The sequence below is a fragment of the Amblyraja radiata genome, chromosome 34 (assembly GCF_010909765.2).
Source record: "Amblyraja radiata isolate CabotCenter1 chromosome 34, sAmbRad1.1.pri, whole genome shotgun sequence".
In the NCBI taxonomy this organism is placed as follows: Eukaryota; Metazoa; Chordata; class Chondrichthyes; order Rajiformes; family Rajidae; genus Amblyraja; species Amblyraja radiata.
Window position 1 is genome coordinate 9,314,038 of NC_045989.1, and position 16,165 is coordinate 9,330,202.

A 16,165-nucleotide genomic window follows, 5' to 3' on the forward strand; every position below is an offset into this window, starting at 1 on the left:
ATCCAGAGAACCCGCCTTCACCGCCCACTGAGGCAGAGAATTCCACAGACTCACCACTCTGAGAAAAGGTGTTTCCTCGTCTCCGTTCTAAATGGCTTACTTCTTATTCTTAAACTGTGGCCCCTGGTTCTGGACGCACCCAACATCGGGAACATGTTTCCTGCCTCTAGTGTGTCCAAACCCTTAACAATCTTATATGTTTAAATCAGATAGCCTCTCATCCTTCTAAACTCCAGAGTGTACAAGCCCAGCTGCTCCATTCTCTCAGCATATGACAGTCCCACCATCCCGGGAATTAACCTTGTAAATCTATGCTGCACTCCCTCAATAACAAGAATGTACTTCCTCAAATTAGGGGACCAAAACTGCACACAATACTCCAGGTGTGGTCTCACTAGGGCTCTGTACAACTGCAGAAGGACCTCTTTGCTCCCACATTCGATTCCTCTTGTTATAAAGGCCAACATGCTTTCTTCACTGCCTGCTGTACCTGCATGCTTACTTTCATAGACTGATGTACAAGGACCCCCAGATCCCATTGTACTTCCCCTTTTCCCAACTTGATGCCATTTAGATAGTAATCTGCCTTCCTGTTTAAATCAGGTGGGCGGCGCGACTCTCGTCAGCAGCGGCCTCTGCAGTCCGTCTGTGTTTTATTATTTTTTGTCTAGTTTTTATGTAGTTTTTGTTATTTTTTTTGTTGGGGTATGTGTGTGGGGGGGTGGGGGTGGGGGGAGGGGGTAACTTTAAATCTCTCCCTGCACGGGAGACCCGACCTTTTCTTTGTCGGGTCTCCGTTGTCGTTGGGGCTGCAACGTGGAGCGGCCTCCAACAGGAACGACCTGGGGTTCCAGCTGCGGAGCAGCCGACTACTCACCTCACCGTCACGGGGCTGGCCGAGTCCGGAACGGGTGGACCCGACCCCCGGAGATTCGGAGGCTGCAACTGCGGATTTGGCGGACGGCGGCACCGGGAGCCCGCGGGTCCCTGCTGGGGGACCGCTTTTCGGGGCTTCCGCAACGGCGACTTCTCCCGCTCGAGTTGCGGGGTTGAAGAGCACCTGGAGCGGGGCCTTACATCACTGCCCCGCGCGGCTTGGAATGGCCGCGGGACTTTGCGAGCGCACGCCGGGGGCTCTAACAACAAGACCCGGTGTGCGGCCTTGCATCACCCGGCGTGGCTTTAATGGCCGCGGGACAATCGCCATCGCCAGCCGGGGGCTTTGACTTTGACTCTGACTCTGACATCGGGGGGGAGAGTGCAGTGGAGAGATAAGTTTTTTTTTTGCCTTCCATCACAACGATGTGATGGATGTTTGTGTAAACTGTGTTGTGTCTCGGGTCTTTTTGTTTTGTAATGTATGCCTGCAGAAACGACATTTCGTTTGGACCTCAAGGGGTCCAAATGACAATAAATTGAATTGTATTGTATTGTATTGTATTGTATTTTGCTACCAAAGTGGATAACCTCACATTTATCCGCATTAAACTTCATCTGCCATGCATCTGCCCACACCCCCAACCTGTCCAAGTCACCCTGCACTCCCATGGCATCCTCCTCACAGCTCACACTGCCACCCAGCTTTGTGTCATCTGCAAATTTACTAATGTTAGTTTGAATCCCTTCATCCATTCATTGTTTCGCAATCACAGCAAGTACCATTCAACACCATTGTGCCAGAGCTACTACACTCCAAACTTTCCAAGTTGACTGCCCGAACCCCTTTGTCGGTGGATCACCAGCTTCCTGACAGACAAGAAGCAGCATGTGAGGCTGGGAAAGCAATTCTCGGACCCACAGACCCTCAGCATAGGAGCACCACAAGGTGTGATCCCATTGTGATGTCATATCTGCAACTGCCAGCACTGAAGTGTTGAAGTGATTATTAAAGAGGATTTAATAAACCTAAAAATTTGATAACTTGTGAAATATAACATAAATCTGAACGAAACTTGATACAAACAACCACAGGTCAATGGTGAGTAAGGTGGTGCAAAACCTTTTGCGCTATTGTGTACCGCTTTGGCATAGTTCCTTGAGATCGCAGGCACGCAGACAGACAGACAGACAGACGTCCAAACATGACGAGAGTTTTAGTGATAGATAGATAGATAGATAGATAGATAGATAGATAGATAGATAGATAGATAGATTGATAGATTGATAGATAGATAGATAGATAGATAGATAGATAGATAGATAGATAGATAGATAGATAGATAGATAGATAGATAGATAGAGCATATGTTGAACATTCTCTGTTTCAATCACACTCTGTTACCCTCTTCTTGCTTTCACATTGTCTCTGCAACCAATTTCCACCCTGCTGTCAGCTTCACATGGTCCGTCTTCTCTTTCTCAAGGTATAGGCTGGCAGCCAACACCTACAAGCCTACTGACACCCACAACTAGCATAACCACACTTCCTTTCATTCTGTTTTAAAATAAGGATGATATTACATTCCCCCCACTCATGTGTCAGGCAGATTTGACAGATTAATGTTTAATAAAGATGAGTAATGACAGATGGTGTGCCAAGAAGCACATTGATTTTTATGAAGTGATGAGCCAGTTGGACCAAATGGCCTTTCATCATTGAGAATATATAACTGTTAAGACATTTGAACAGCAACAAATTAACTTAAGATAATAAATCATTAACCAGTGACATTCTCTTGTGTCGATTTTAAATCTATTTATTTCTTCACAGATGCTGGCTGACTTCTGCACAGTTCAAATTTTGTGCATCTGCAGTATTTTGCTTTTTTTTACCAACATGCTTTCCTTCGGTTTGTTTAGAATTGACTGATCCTTAGCAATGCTAAGGGAATGTAGTAAAGACACAGAGATGCTATTCTTAAGACAAAGCATTAACCTGATCATTGGAGTGGAAGTAAAGATTCCTTCAGCATTGTTCAAAGAATAGATAATTATCCTACCTAACATTTCTCCTTCAACAGAAAAACGATTAATTGATTATCTCGTCTAATTTGCCCTTTGTGAACCTTATGTGCAAATTAATAGTTGTGTTCACTTGCAGAACAACAGTGATTTCTGTTCAAAAACATCTTATTGTTTGAATATACTTTGTGACTCAATTTTTGCTGTTTTCAGCGACTTTTTTGAATACTTAGATATAGTTAACAGGTTATATGAATAGAAAATAGATACATTTTGCATCTGTGCCATGGAAGTATGTTTCAGATCAATGACATTTTGTTCGAACAAAGTACACAAAAAGATTTACGTAGCTCCTTCCATAGCCCCAAGACTATAGCATTTCACAACTGCAATTTACTTTCGAAGTGCAGTCACACTTTTCATGGTGGAAACTCAGCAAAGTCCCACAAGGAGCAATGCTATTGAATAATGTGCTTTAATAATGTTGGAGAACTTCTCTGCTCTTGAATAATGTCTTGTAAACTGTTATGTTTACTTGAGGGAGAATAGGATTTCAATCTAATATTTCAGAGCTGAATTCCTAGGTATGTCATTGGTGTATCAACCTTGATAATGAGTTAAAGCTTTGAGGGTGGGACTTGAGATCAAAACCTTCTGACTTGGTGACAACTGCTACCAATGTGCCACAGTGAATATTATCTGGATATTACAACCACTATAGTTGGAAGAGTTCTGACCCGAAACATCATCTGTGCATTTCCCTCCACAGAAGCTGCCTGACCTGCTAAGTTTCTCCAGCAATTTATTTTTTGTTCAAGATCCCAGGTCCTGCTGCCTTTTGTGCCTCTTGGTCTTGTCTATCTTTGCAAAATAAAAACATGCCATTGTCCCTCAGGCTATGGGGTACAATAACATGAGTACAAAGATGCTTGAAGTAGAACTTTACACTGCGATGCCTGAAACAACTAATTAAAAATGTCATAACAAGAAACTTTCTAAACTCTTACAGTTTTAGTTATTGGCAAGATGCAACTTTCTCACAGTGATATATGTATAGGCATTCTATAACATTTATGTAAGCGTTTAAATCAATAGTATTCACAAGGAAGAGGTCCAAATGAGCTGCTGAAGGTCATCGTCACCATTACAATAATCATTTTGCGTATTTCCAGCTCGCTTGTGTAATCAAAAAGTGAACCAGCAGGAACCAGACGTGTCTGTCCTGCTCATCTGTGGTAGGTGTTGATACTGTACACTATTCTTAATACCCCATGTGCTCTAAATAAACCAGATAACCTTCTCCATAGATTCTCATTGAAGTCACAAGGAATTGCAGATGCAAGAATCTTGAGGAAAACACTGGAGTATTGGAGTAACTCAGTCAGTGAGACAGCATTTATGGAGGAATGGATAAGCGACATTTCGGGTTGGGAACCGATCTTTCTACCCACTACTACAATCAAGAGTCATGCATCAAGAGTTTTTAATTATCATATGTACCGAAACAGAACAATGAAATTCTTAAGTACACAAAATTGCTGGGGAAACTCAGCGGGTGCAGCAGCATCTATGGAGCGAAGGAAATAGGCGACGTTTCGGGCCGAAACCTTTCTTCAGACAATGAAATTCTTAGTTGCATCAGCACAACAGGTTTGTAAACACAATACTCAATTGATAACCTTATAAACAACAAACAAATCCCCAAAAAAATTAATAAACTTTAAAAAACCTAATATAATACAAAACAAAGCCCGAAGTGCAACCAATTCAGTTCATAGTTCTAAGTTGGTGTTTGTAGTGTTCAATTGCCTGATCATTGCTGGGAAAAAGCTGTTCCTGAATGATGTCACAGTTTACAGATTCCTATAACTTCTTCCCGATGGCAGGAGTGAAACGAGAGGATGGCTAGGGTGCTGTGGGTCCTTGATTCCTTGATGATGCTGGCTGCCTTTTTGAGACAGTTCTTCTTATCTCTGATAAATGTTTGGAGAGGTAAGAGGAAGCTCCCTGTGAAAGACATTGGCCATTTGGGCCGAAAAATATATATTATTTATGTAGATTGTAAGCATAAAAATAAGTGGTACACTTTGTGGGTGGTTTAATTGTCTTATTTATAACAGTCATGGCAGTGGGACAACCTACTCATTAGAAATTAATAATTTAAACATTTTGAAATGGTTATGTGGCTCAAATGTTAATTGTGTTTTGCAATTAATGGCCACTGTTTGGATTTCCCTGCAGCTCTGGAGACCCAATGGCTGAAAGGAAATGAGAACAGCCGAATCTCTTACCAACGTGTTTTTCCACCAATGCCTATGGACAGAAGGAGTTCTTCCCCACAGCCATCAGGCTATTAAACTCAACTGAAACAAATCTCTGAACATTAATAGACCATTATCTGTTTATTTGCACTTTACCTGCTTATTTATTGATGTGTATATATATTTATATAATGGTATATGGACACACATATGTTCTGTATTCATGCCTACTATATTCTGTTGTGCTTAAGCAAAGTAAGAATTTCATTGTCCTATCTGGGACACATGGCAATAAACTCTCTTGACTTGACTTGAGTAGGAATGCTTCCCCGGGCCACAGTCCAAGCATTCGGCATCTTTTTGCTGTCTATTTTATGTATGTTCCTTGCCTCTCCCACCACAGCCCATTACTTATGATCCTACCTCTCAGGTAAGGTTTAGAGGGATGTGGGGAGGTGGAACTAGTGTAGATGAGGCATCTTGTTTGGCATAGGCAAGTTGGGCTGAGGGCCTGTTTCTGTGCTATATCACTCTATGATCAATCCAAGCTCTTGCCTTCATAATGTCTCCTTATGCAGGCGTTCCTGCCCAACTGTCATCCGATCTCTCAACCTGGCTGATTGCAGGCAGGAAATGAGTCCAAAAAATGTGAACTAGGTTTTGTAGTTAAATTAAGGATTACATACCTACCTCTCCCGACTTCTTCCTATTAGACTCTTGTGGGAAATTCCTTGACATGGAAATATATTTTCCTTCTAAACATTAATTATTCGATCCACCTTTGATCTTGTCACTTCTGAGATCTTCAGTGATGAGCACATATCATTCAGTCAAACTTTAAAGACAAACCAGTAGCGTCATTTGCAAACATACAAACAGTACATGTACAATTTTACTTCGGAGTCACGTGAGTGACTACGTGAAGAACCCCGCCAGGACACATGCGTGTCATATCGCTACACGCATTGCAACGAGTCACAGCAGGGGGAACGACGTTCCCTTAGCGGCAGAATTTGAAAGCCGGGAACAGCAGGTAAGGAGACTCTGCGTTCCTTCCACTTACCTTACAGGTGGAGACATGGACCAGATCCACGAAGGCTGCGGAAAAGCTGGCGGGGGAGAACCGCGGAGTTGCGGGCAGCCGGCAGCAGCAGCCAACGGCACGCCAATCTCCCGAAATGGGAACAGCTGTGCCCGACTTCGCTCCCGCACCGGCAAAGCCGGGCGGGAAAGCGAAGCAAAAAACGGACCGAATGCCAGACTCCGATGAGTCTGACTTTGAGCAGCCGCGAGTGGCCAGTGCCCGTGAGCATTGGAGCCGGTTGGAGCGGCTGCAGGATGACGAGCAGCCGCGAGCGGCCAGTGCCCGTGAGCATTGGAGCCGGTTGGAGCGGCTGCAGGATGACCAGCAGCCGCGAGCGGCCAGTGCCCGTGAGCATTGGAGCCGGTTGGAGCGGCTGCAGGATGACCAGCAGCCGCGAGCGGCCAGTGCCCGTGAGCATTGGAGCCGGTTGGAGCGGCTGCAGGATGACCAGCAGCCGCGAGTGGCCTATGCCCGAGAGCATAAGAGCCAGTTGGAGCGGCTGCTGGAGGAAATACTCCAAAGTGGCAGGCTCCGGGAGATGGAGGCTAGCCACAGTGGGCAGTTAGTAAGCCCCACAGCAGTACCTCTTGTGGGGCTGCACAGTGTTTCTCCCTCATCAGAGGGGAGCACGGAGGGTCAATCCTGGGCTGACTGCAGGAGCTGGAGCAGGAGCGGCTTCAGAAGCAGCCGCGACGGCCAGTGCCCATGAGCATTGGAGCCGGTTGGAGCGGCTGCAGGAACTAAAGCAGCAGCGAGTGGCCAGTGCCCGAGAGCATCGGAGCCAGCTGGAGCGGCTGTTGGAGCAGGTAAGTGGCAGGCTCCGGGAGATGGAGACTAGTCACAGGGGGCAGCTAGTAAGTCCTACAGCAGTACCTCTTGTAGGGCTGCACAGTGTTTCTCCCTCATCAGAGGGGAGTATAGGGGGTCAATTCTGGGCTGAACCTGAAGAGGGGTGCAGAACATACCCCTAGTGCACATGGGGTGCAAGAAAACCTATTGGAAGACACTTACCATCAGGGAACTGCAAAACACTGAATGTTCCCAGTGTCAACCAGTGTATTTGAAAACATGGCAGAGCCAGGGACTTGAAACAACAGAAAGTTCTGAAAGTCCTAACAGCGGGAATTACAGGTTTCGCCCGCACAATAAACAAAAAAGACATGACACAAGATCACCAGGATGCACTGGCTTTATTTTGCAACTACCAATACGAGTAAACAGCATTAGAAGAAGTGCCATCCAACCGGCTTTAGACCCTAATTTGCAGGCCTATGCAAACCTGGAACCTCCAAACCACCAATATTACTATTTGGAGGCAACTTATCAAAACAGGTAAAAGAACTTGACAAAGAGGGTAAAACCCTGGGGCTCATTAAAGCAACGTCTAAAAACTACTTCCTGGGGAATGCGCTAACCCTCAACACCGACCCAACTACAGATCCAGACACCGGCACCTCAACGTCCACGGAGGATGCCGAAAAAGTAACAAACCTACCAATAGTAACCATGGAGGTAGGTGGGTCTGGTTCCTTACGAGGTTGGTGGGAGATTACAATTCTCTCTGGATGCATGGAATAAATTAACTACCGACACTTATATTTTCAGAAGTATAGGGTTATACCATAGAATTTATACAAAACATAATCCTCCAGTTCAGCATGTACCGAACCGAATGTTCGTGCTTACAGGCAAAGAAAAAATCAATAGCGCATGCTGAACTACAGTGCCCATATAAAAAAGGAGTAATGGAGGATATCCAACACGAATCACAGGAATTCGTGTCCAAAATCTTTATCATAAACTAGATGGTGGTTGCCACATCATCATAGATTTGACTAATTTGAATACTTTCGTACTATATACTCATTACTAGATGCGAACCTTTGTTACTGCTAAGCAATTGATTCCTAGGTTACTACATGGCAAGCATCGTATTAAAAGATGCTTACTATACAGTACCCATTAGAGGTGACCACAGATGTTATTTAACACAATGGATCATCTGCGGTACACCCTTAACACAGTTCACATGTCAGTGACTTTGCCGAAAGAAAAGGTTACATCCTTAATGGAGGCTTGCAGCAAAACAAAACCATCCATCAGACTGGTAGCAAGAATAATTGGCATTATAGTGGCTGCGTTTCCAGCCACACAAATCGGACCTTTACATTATCAAAAATTACAGAGGGCACACATTCGTGCACACAAAAATTATGGGGGTCATTCTGACAGACCAATGAAGCTACCAACAGAGGCCACAATGGAACTAAAATGGTGGTAACATAACATTAGGCATTGTTCCGATCCAAACATTATCAGCTACCCGTCTATGGAAGTACATACTGATGCCAGTGCACTTGGATGGGATGCTACCAATTCCATCTCCAGCTGTGGGGGAGATGGAATGCACAGGAGGCATCATTATTACAAACACTGGGCATAAACTACCTGGGAATGTTGAGTGCATTCCATGGCTTTAAGTCATATTGTTCTGGGTTATATCACAAGCATGTTAGACTACAAATTGACAACACCACCGTGGTAGCATATATCAACCATATGGGTAGAAACATATCGACATCATGTGACAATCTGGCCAACAGAATTTGGCAATAGTGTATCCAGAGAGAGATATTTGGATATCAGCTACCTACTTACCAGGTAAACTGAATTTAGTGGCAAACAACAGGTCACGCTAATTCTATGAAAACACTGAATGGATGTTGGATAAAAAATGTATTTGCTGAAATTACAGCACGGTATGGAACACCAGATATCGACCTATTCGCATCCATGCTCTCACCAGTTATCGAATCATGTTCATGGGAACCAGAACCTGGGGCAGTGGTACAGATGCATTTTCGCTGCATGGGGGATTATTTATTTATGCATTCCCTCCTTCTGCCTCATCAGTCGGGTATTTAGGAATATACAGTAGACTCCGCGTCTGGTATTTTGATAGTACCCGATTGGCCTACTCAACCATGGGTCCCGGTGATACACGACATAGTTTTAGAACCATGCATCACCATCCATCATAGACCTAATTTACTGGTTCTTCCCGCAACAAGGGGTAGTTACCCATGTCATAATTATATAAACCTATTAATTTATAGAGTTGAAAGCACCTCTACTACACCTGGGACTGACGGACCGAACAGTGGATATTATTTTCAGCGGCCCACAGACAGTCCACCAAAAAACAGTACTTGGTGTCATCAAGAAATGGGAAGTACTGTCACAACAATAAACATCACCCACAGATCTATGAACATCCCGTCTGTTCTGTAATTCCTGGCAAGCCTCCATTACGATGAGAGGCTCAGTCTTAGTGCCATCAACTGCGCCAGAAGTGCTCTGTCAACATACCTGTGGCAAGGAACAGAGCGGCATTCTGTTGGGACACACCCTGGTAACCAAACTCATGAGGGGCATTTTAATGTTAATCCCCCAAGAACCAGGTACTCCCAAATATGGGATGTGAGCATTGTACTGACCATGTTAAGAAACTGGTCTCCAGCTACAGCTCTGTCCCTACAGAAACTGACTATGAAAACAGTCATGCTATGGCCTTGGTCACGGCACAAAGGGTCCAGTCACTACAGAAACTAAGGCTGGACAACATGATTATTTCATCTGGAAATTTAACTTTTCACATCAATGAAATAGTCAAACAGAACAGACAGGGGTCAGCAGGCCTAAAAAACAGAATTCAGGGCCTACCCGACAGATGGTCGTCTCTGTATTGTAACACACTTACTATTATATATGGAGTATACTAAGATCATCAGAGGGAAAGAAATGTCACTTTAATCAGCTACAAACAGCCACTCAAAACAGTGACAGTCCAGACCATCTCTAGATGGCTAAAAAAGGTCCTAATAAAGGCTGGAGTAGACACTAGCATTTTAAAATCTCACTCCACCAGGGCCGCAGCTACATCGGCAGCTATGAAGTTGGACGTTCCTATGGACCAAATCCTCAAGACAGCAGGATGGTCAACGGAGGTAACTTTCCAACGACTTTATAACAAACCAGTCATTGAACCTGTAACATTTGCAGAAACAAATTTAAGTTCTGTAATATAATTTACCCCATAAATAGGGGCAATAATTGGTGTTAATATATTTATCGTTGGGTTTTCAATATCGTATTGATGTCTAATGATGTTAACACTATTCTCCCCATAATCAAGGCAGATGTGATGCATGGACTCGTTTCCACGGCATGAAATCACAGAGCTTTAAAATCTTCACGTAGCCACTCACGTGACTCCGAAGTAAAATAGTAAGATTAAACGAGAACTTACCAGTTTGAAGTTTGATCGTTATTTTATGAGGAGTAACGTTGAGGGATTACGTGCCCTCCGCTCCCACCCTTGATCATATACTCAACTGGTATCTCTTCTCTAATCTTACTATGTTTAGTCATTACCGTTATCTGTGATTTCACACCGCTGCTTTGAAGAATGACACGCATGCGTCCTGGCGGGGTTCTTCACGTATTCCCTCAACGTTACTCCTCATAAAATAACGATCAAACTTCAAACTGGTAAGTTCTCGTTTAATCTTACTATTCTGCAGTAGACACAAAATGCTGGAGAAACTCAGCGGGTCAGGCAGCATCTCTGGAGAGAAGGAATGGGTGACGTTTTTTGGGTCGAGACCCTTCAGCCCAGAAATGTCATCCATTCCTTCTCTCCAGAGATGCTGCCTGTGCTGCTGAGCTACTCCAGCATTTTGTGTCTACCTTCGATTTAAATAAGCATCTGCAGTTCTTTCCTACACATCCTGTACAATTCTGCAGTCTGTAGATTAAGGAAGTGAGATACATCAAATAACTGAAAATTGTTTGAAGTGGAAATACTCTGAAATGTCAGATAGTACCTAAATGAGTAATGCCATGTTAGAGGATCAAATAAAAGAATAGTTTAAACGCATTTGAAATATTGACTGTTTTCAAAGTATTCTCATGGATAGTCATAAAATGGAGGAGCTATGAGAAAATAAATCAAGCGATGCAATCAGGACAGCAAGCAGGTTCTGTATAGTCCACCTTTGAACAGCCATATCTCTGATACTCCTGTAGGACCGGGGTAAAGCTTAATACTCTTGGCTCAGTGATTTCCTGTGTAACACCTTTTAAAGCTTTATATATGGTCTTGAAGATTCAAGTCTGAGAGCAACAGAACGATCATTGTGTTTTCGATTGAGGCATTGGCAACTATACTTACATAACTTAATGCCATCCAGATTGAAACAGTCTAATTGATTATCACCCTTGTCACTATAAATTATATCCCCTTCAGCACCAACGCACTTCAGCTACAGTAGCTACCTGATGAAGAATTATTATAAAATTTATCATGGCACTTTTCCAATTGCAAAGACGAACAGTAAGATTGTGAGAACACGAAGATTGTAACCATTTTGTCTTGCACATATATTGCCCTACTTAATTATTGCCTGTTCCCCAAGATTCCTTTTTTTTTTTAACAAGTTTCAACCTAACATTAGTGAACGTAGGCAAATTTGCAAAAGTGCTGGTTCCAAACAAATTCACTATCTTATTTTCAGAGACACAAAACGGCTGTATGGCTTGACAGGCACATATATTATCCATCTAAGAATATTAATTATTTGATCCATCTTTGATCTTGTCAGTTCTGAGACATCTTCAGTGATGAGCACACGTCATTCAAATACGTTGCTGTTCTAGGATGTGCTTTACTGGGCAGAGTGGAGACACTGACACTAATAATGCACCTGAACTCCAAGTACTTGATGCTAACATCGTGTATTTCAATGGAAATTTATTCTGTTTCCCACCGATGAGGTCTCGCAAATTAAAGTGGACAATGTTAATAAACATGCCGTCTTTGTATTTTCATTTTTGTGTTGCATTATATTTCAGTGAAATGAAATCATCTGAGAATTAATTATATACCAGAAAAATAACACAACTGAATATAGCTATTTGAATTGGTTTATTTGACAAGTGTACCAAGAATTGTTTTGCATGCTATCCAAGCAAACCATACCATACATAACAGGTTATGCAAAATATGGTGTTACGGCTACAGAGAAAATGCAGATTTTAAAAATCTACAATGAGGTAGATTGGAAGCTCGTGAATACATCGTTAGTATATGAAAGGTGCATTGAAGACTCTGATAACAGCAAGGAAGAATCTGTTTGTGAATCTGACGGTACGTGCTTTTGAGCGTTTGCATTGTCTGCCCGACAGGAGAAGGGAGAAGAGTGAATGATCGGGGTATGAGTGGTTGTTGATTATGTTGGCTGCTTTCCCAAGGCAGTGTGAAGTATAGATAGAGTCGATGGGTGAAGTTGATTTGTGATGGGCTGGGCTGAGAGCACAGCTCTTTGCGCTTTATTGTGATCTTGCACAGAGCAGTTGCCACACCAACCTGTGATGCAGAAGGATAGGGTGCTATCCATGGTGCATTTGCAGAAATTGATGAGTCATTGGAGACATGCCAAATTTCCTTAGATTTATGAGAACGTGTTGGTGTGTTTTGTTGACCGTAGCATTGATGTGTTTGGACCAGGTCAAATTATTGATGATATTGACACCTAGGAACCTGAAGCTATTGACCATCTCAATTTTAGTGGAGACTAGGTGTGTACTCCACCATGCTTCCTGAAGTCGATAACCAGCTCCTTTCTTTAGCTGACATTGAGGAAGGTTATTGACTTGACACCATATTACTAAGCTCTCTATCTCCTTCGTATACTCTGCCTTGGCATTGTTCAAGATCCTGCCCACTATGGTTAACCTGCATATACATACATGACCTTGTCAAATTTCCTCCTCAAATGCTTCTTATAGAATTAAATGTTCCCATAATTGATATTTCTTCAAAGGTATCAAAGGTATTTTATTGGTCACATTCACATACACCTAGGTGTAGTGAAGTGAAATGCTTCTTGCCATTTTGCAGCACATAAAGAAGGAATACAGACATAACATTAATAAGAGTTTTAAACATAAAGAACATCCCCCCACAATGGTTCCCATTATGAGGGAAGGCACAAAGTCCAGTCCCCAACCCCAGTTCACCCATAGTTCTTTAATGCAATAAGGTATACTGAAGAAGGGTCTCGACCCGAAACGTCACCCATTCCTTCTCTCTAGAAATGGTGCCTCTCCTGCTGAATTACTCCAGCTTTTTGTGTATCTAAGGTGTACCAATTGTTATTTGAGCAAATGCAACACAAGACTAAGTACAGCCATAAATACACGCTAGTCTGGTGATGTTTCAATGAGAGCAATTAGCTGAGAGTGAGAGATCTTATTCCTTGAATATTGCCATACAATCTTCAAATCTAGCTGAACCACTGTTCAATACAGCCTTTGATTTATTATTTGGTCAGGAGGGCGATATTTTTGACAAGGTAGTTCTGCAATAATGTGTTCATTAAGATATTTCAAAAATGCAGAATACTTCATGACAAATTATGACAATAATCAAAATTACTGAATTCTGGTGAGGGATTTTGTTGACATGTAAATTGCAAGATTCAGTTGTGGATTTCATATTAATGGTTTTCTAAACCATAGTAAATTGCAGAGTCCATATTCTTCACTTGCACAATATTAAATATTTATACACAATCCCCAGCACACACTGGGCATGTGGGAGTCATTTCAATTTGCCTGCTATATGAATTAAACAGTTCATTTTCCTATGCTACAATGATGACTGCACTTCAAAAGAAGTACTTAATTAACTCTAAAACCCCTTGGGAGATCCTGAAAAGGACATGTGTGACACCTATATACTTGCAAGTTCTTTAACTTTTTAGCTTTTTAGTTTAGGGATACAGAGCGGAAACAGGCCCTTCGGCCCACCGACCAGCGATCCCCGCACATTAACACAATTCTGTACACACTAGGGCCAATTTACACTTATACCAAGCCAATTAATCTACAAACCTGTTTGTCTTTGGAATGTGGGAAGAAACCGAAGATCTCAGAGAAAACTCATGCGGTCACAGGGAGAACGTACAAACTCCGTACAGACAGCACCCGTAGTCTGGATAGAACCCGGGTCTCCAGCGCAGCAAGCCCACCATGCTGTGTTCATTTTAAATTTATCAAATCACATCAACCACTGACTATGCCTAAATAATCATATTTCAGGTATCTATATATGTAGGAAAGAACTGCAGATGCTGGTTTAAATCGAAGATAAACACAAAATGCTGGAGTAACTCAGCCGGACAGGCAGCATCTCTAGAGAAGGAATGGGTGACGTTTCGGGTCGAGACCTTTCTTTAGACTAGGATTCTAGGAATCACATGGAATTGAGCTTTCTATCTTATTAATAATTTTTGAAAGCCGTGGTTACTGCTTAGTGTTCTGCGTGATTTCAATGTTAAAAGCTGTGGATGTGTTAAAATGGGACCAGTCGGCTGACTAGAAATGTTCAAGCTTAGACTGGTTAGACTGTGTTACAGTTACAAAAATATGTGAAAATATGCAGCTGCAAAGCATAATTTCATTGCTATTTGTTCTTGGTGTTTTCAATTCATAAGGTCATATGGTTATAAGTGATAGGATCAGAATTAGGCCATTCGGCCCATCAAGTCCACTCCGCCATTCAATCATTGCTCATCTATCTCCCTCCTAACCCCATTCTTCTCCCCATAACCTTTGACACCTATACTAATCAAGAAATTGCATCAGAATTTAATTGATACATAATTTCATTATTAATATGAAATTCTACAAACATTTGCCCTAAATAAATCATCTGATTATGGTAGAGCTATACAAATTAGGAAGATTAGAGGTTCCATTCCTAAATCTTCAATGAGGATCTTAGTGAAGACATAAACTGGCATACTTGATACCCCAATAAGAGGGGGAAAATCAACAAAAATTCTTCATCGGGATTATATATTTTAGACAAGCATTTTATGAGTATTTTCTTTCACCGATTTTCTGTAAAATCCATGCATAAAGATGCTCCCGCCAAACACAGATCTCTGAAACTGCCTACTGCGAAGCCACACATCACCTCCTGCAGTGTCTAGTACAGGCATGTGCCGTCAGGGTTGACAAGGTAGGCACTGCTGCCCTGACTAAAATTATAAAATGATAATTATTACACATAAATAGTAAAGGCACGGGAGAATTATGCCTACCTAAAGAGATCGATCTCTTAGGTAGGCATAATTCTCCGTGCCTTTCATGCGCAGTACATGTAATACGGGAAAGTGTGTGCAGCCCACGTGCCATGGACGCTGCTTCAAGCCGTCAAATTCAAGCAGAGCTGAAGGCAGCTGAAATTTTGCCTTTGCAGCATGGACTGTGTACTGTGCGTGCGCAGCGCAAGCGGCTGTAAAGTGGGAAGCGGTTGTAAAAGGACAGCGCCGTTGGGGGAGTTCCTTTCACAGCGTGTGGGGAGTCTGACCAGCGGTAAAGTTGCGGGAGGGCAGGAGCGTTGAAAAGGAGGGGGTCGGGGATCATGTCAGCAACCAGCTCAAGAGCGGGTCAGCGGGCGATGGATAACAGGACAGCGGGCGGGGGGTTCACTCCATGTGTCAGTGTGAGTAACCTCAATTGGTCCCTTGTTCGCGCTGACACAGGAGTGTCCACTGCCCGCTGTCCTGTTATCCATCGCCTGCTGACCCACTCCGCTCTATGATCTTTGCTCTTGAGCTGATCCCCTCACTGTTCAGACGGAGAGCACTGCCAGAGGTGAGCGGGCTGGCAGAAGGCGCTGAGGTCCGGCGGCCGCTCGCAGCCACCCGAGCTGCTTCCCTCCCCGGCCACAATGCTGTGGCTCCGCGCCGCGCCAGCGGTAAGTGAGTGAGTTGCTGGCATGATCCCCGAACCCCTCCTCAATGCTCCTGCCCTCCCCTCCCCGCCACGTTACCCCTGGCCAGACTCG

The 16,165-nt window shown here is 43.2% G+C and overlaps 1 long non-coding RNA gene across 1 annotated transcript; it reads left to right on the top strand.

Moving 5' to 3' along the window:
• The first annotated feature begins 2,233 nt into the window (after positions 1–2,233).
• LOC116991657 lies at positions 2,234–5,304 on the top strand. The gene is made up of 3 exons (XR_004416857.1): positions 2,234–4,426; positions 4,535–4,551; positions 5,143–5,304. It is a non-coding gene; the product is annotated as an uncharacterized LOC116991657 (long non-coding RNA).
• The last annotated feature ends 10,861 nt before the right edge of the window (positions 5,305–16,165 follow it).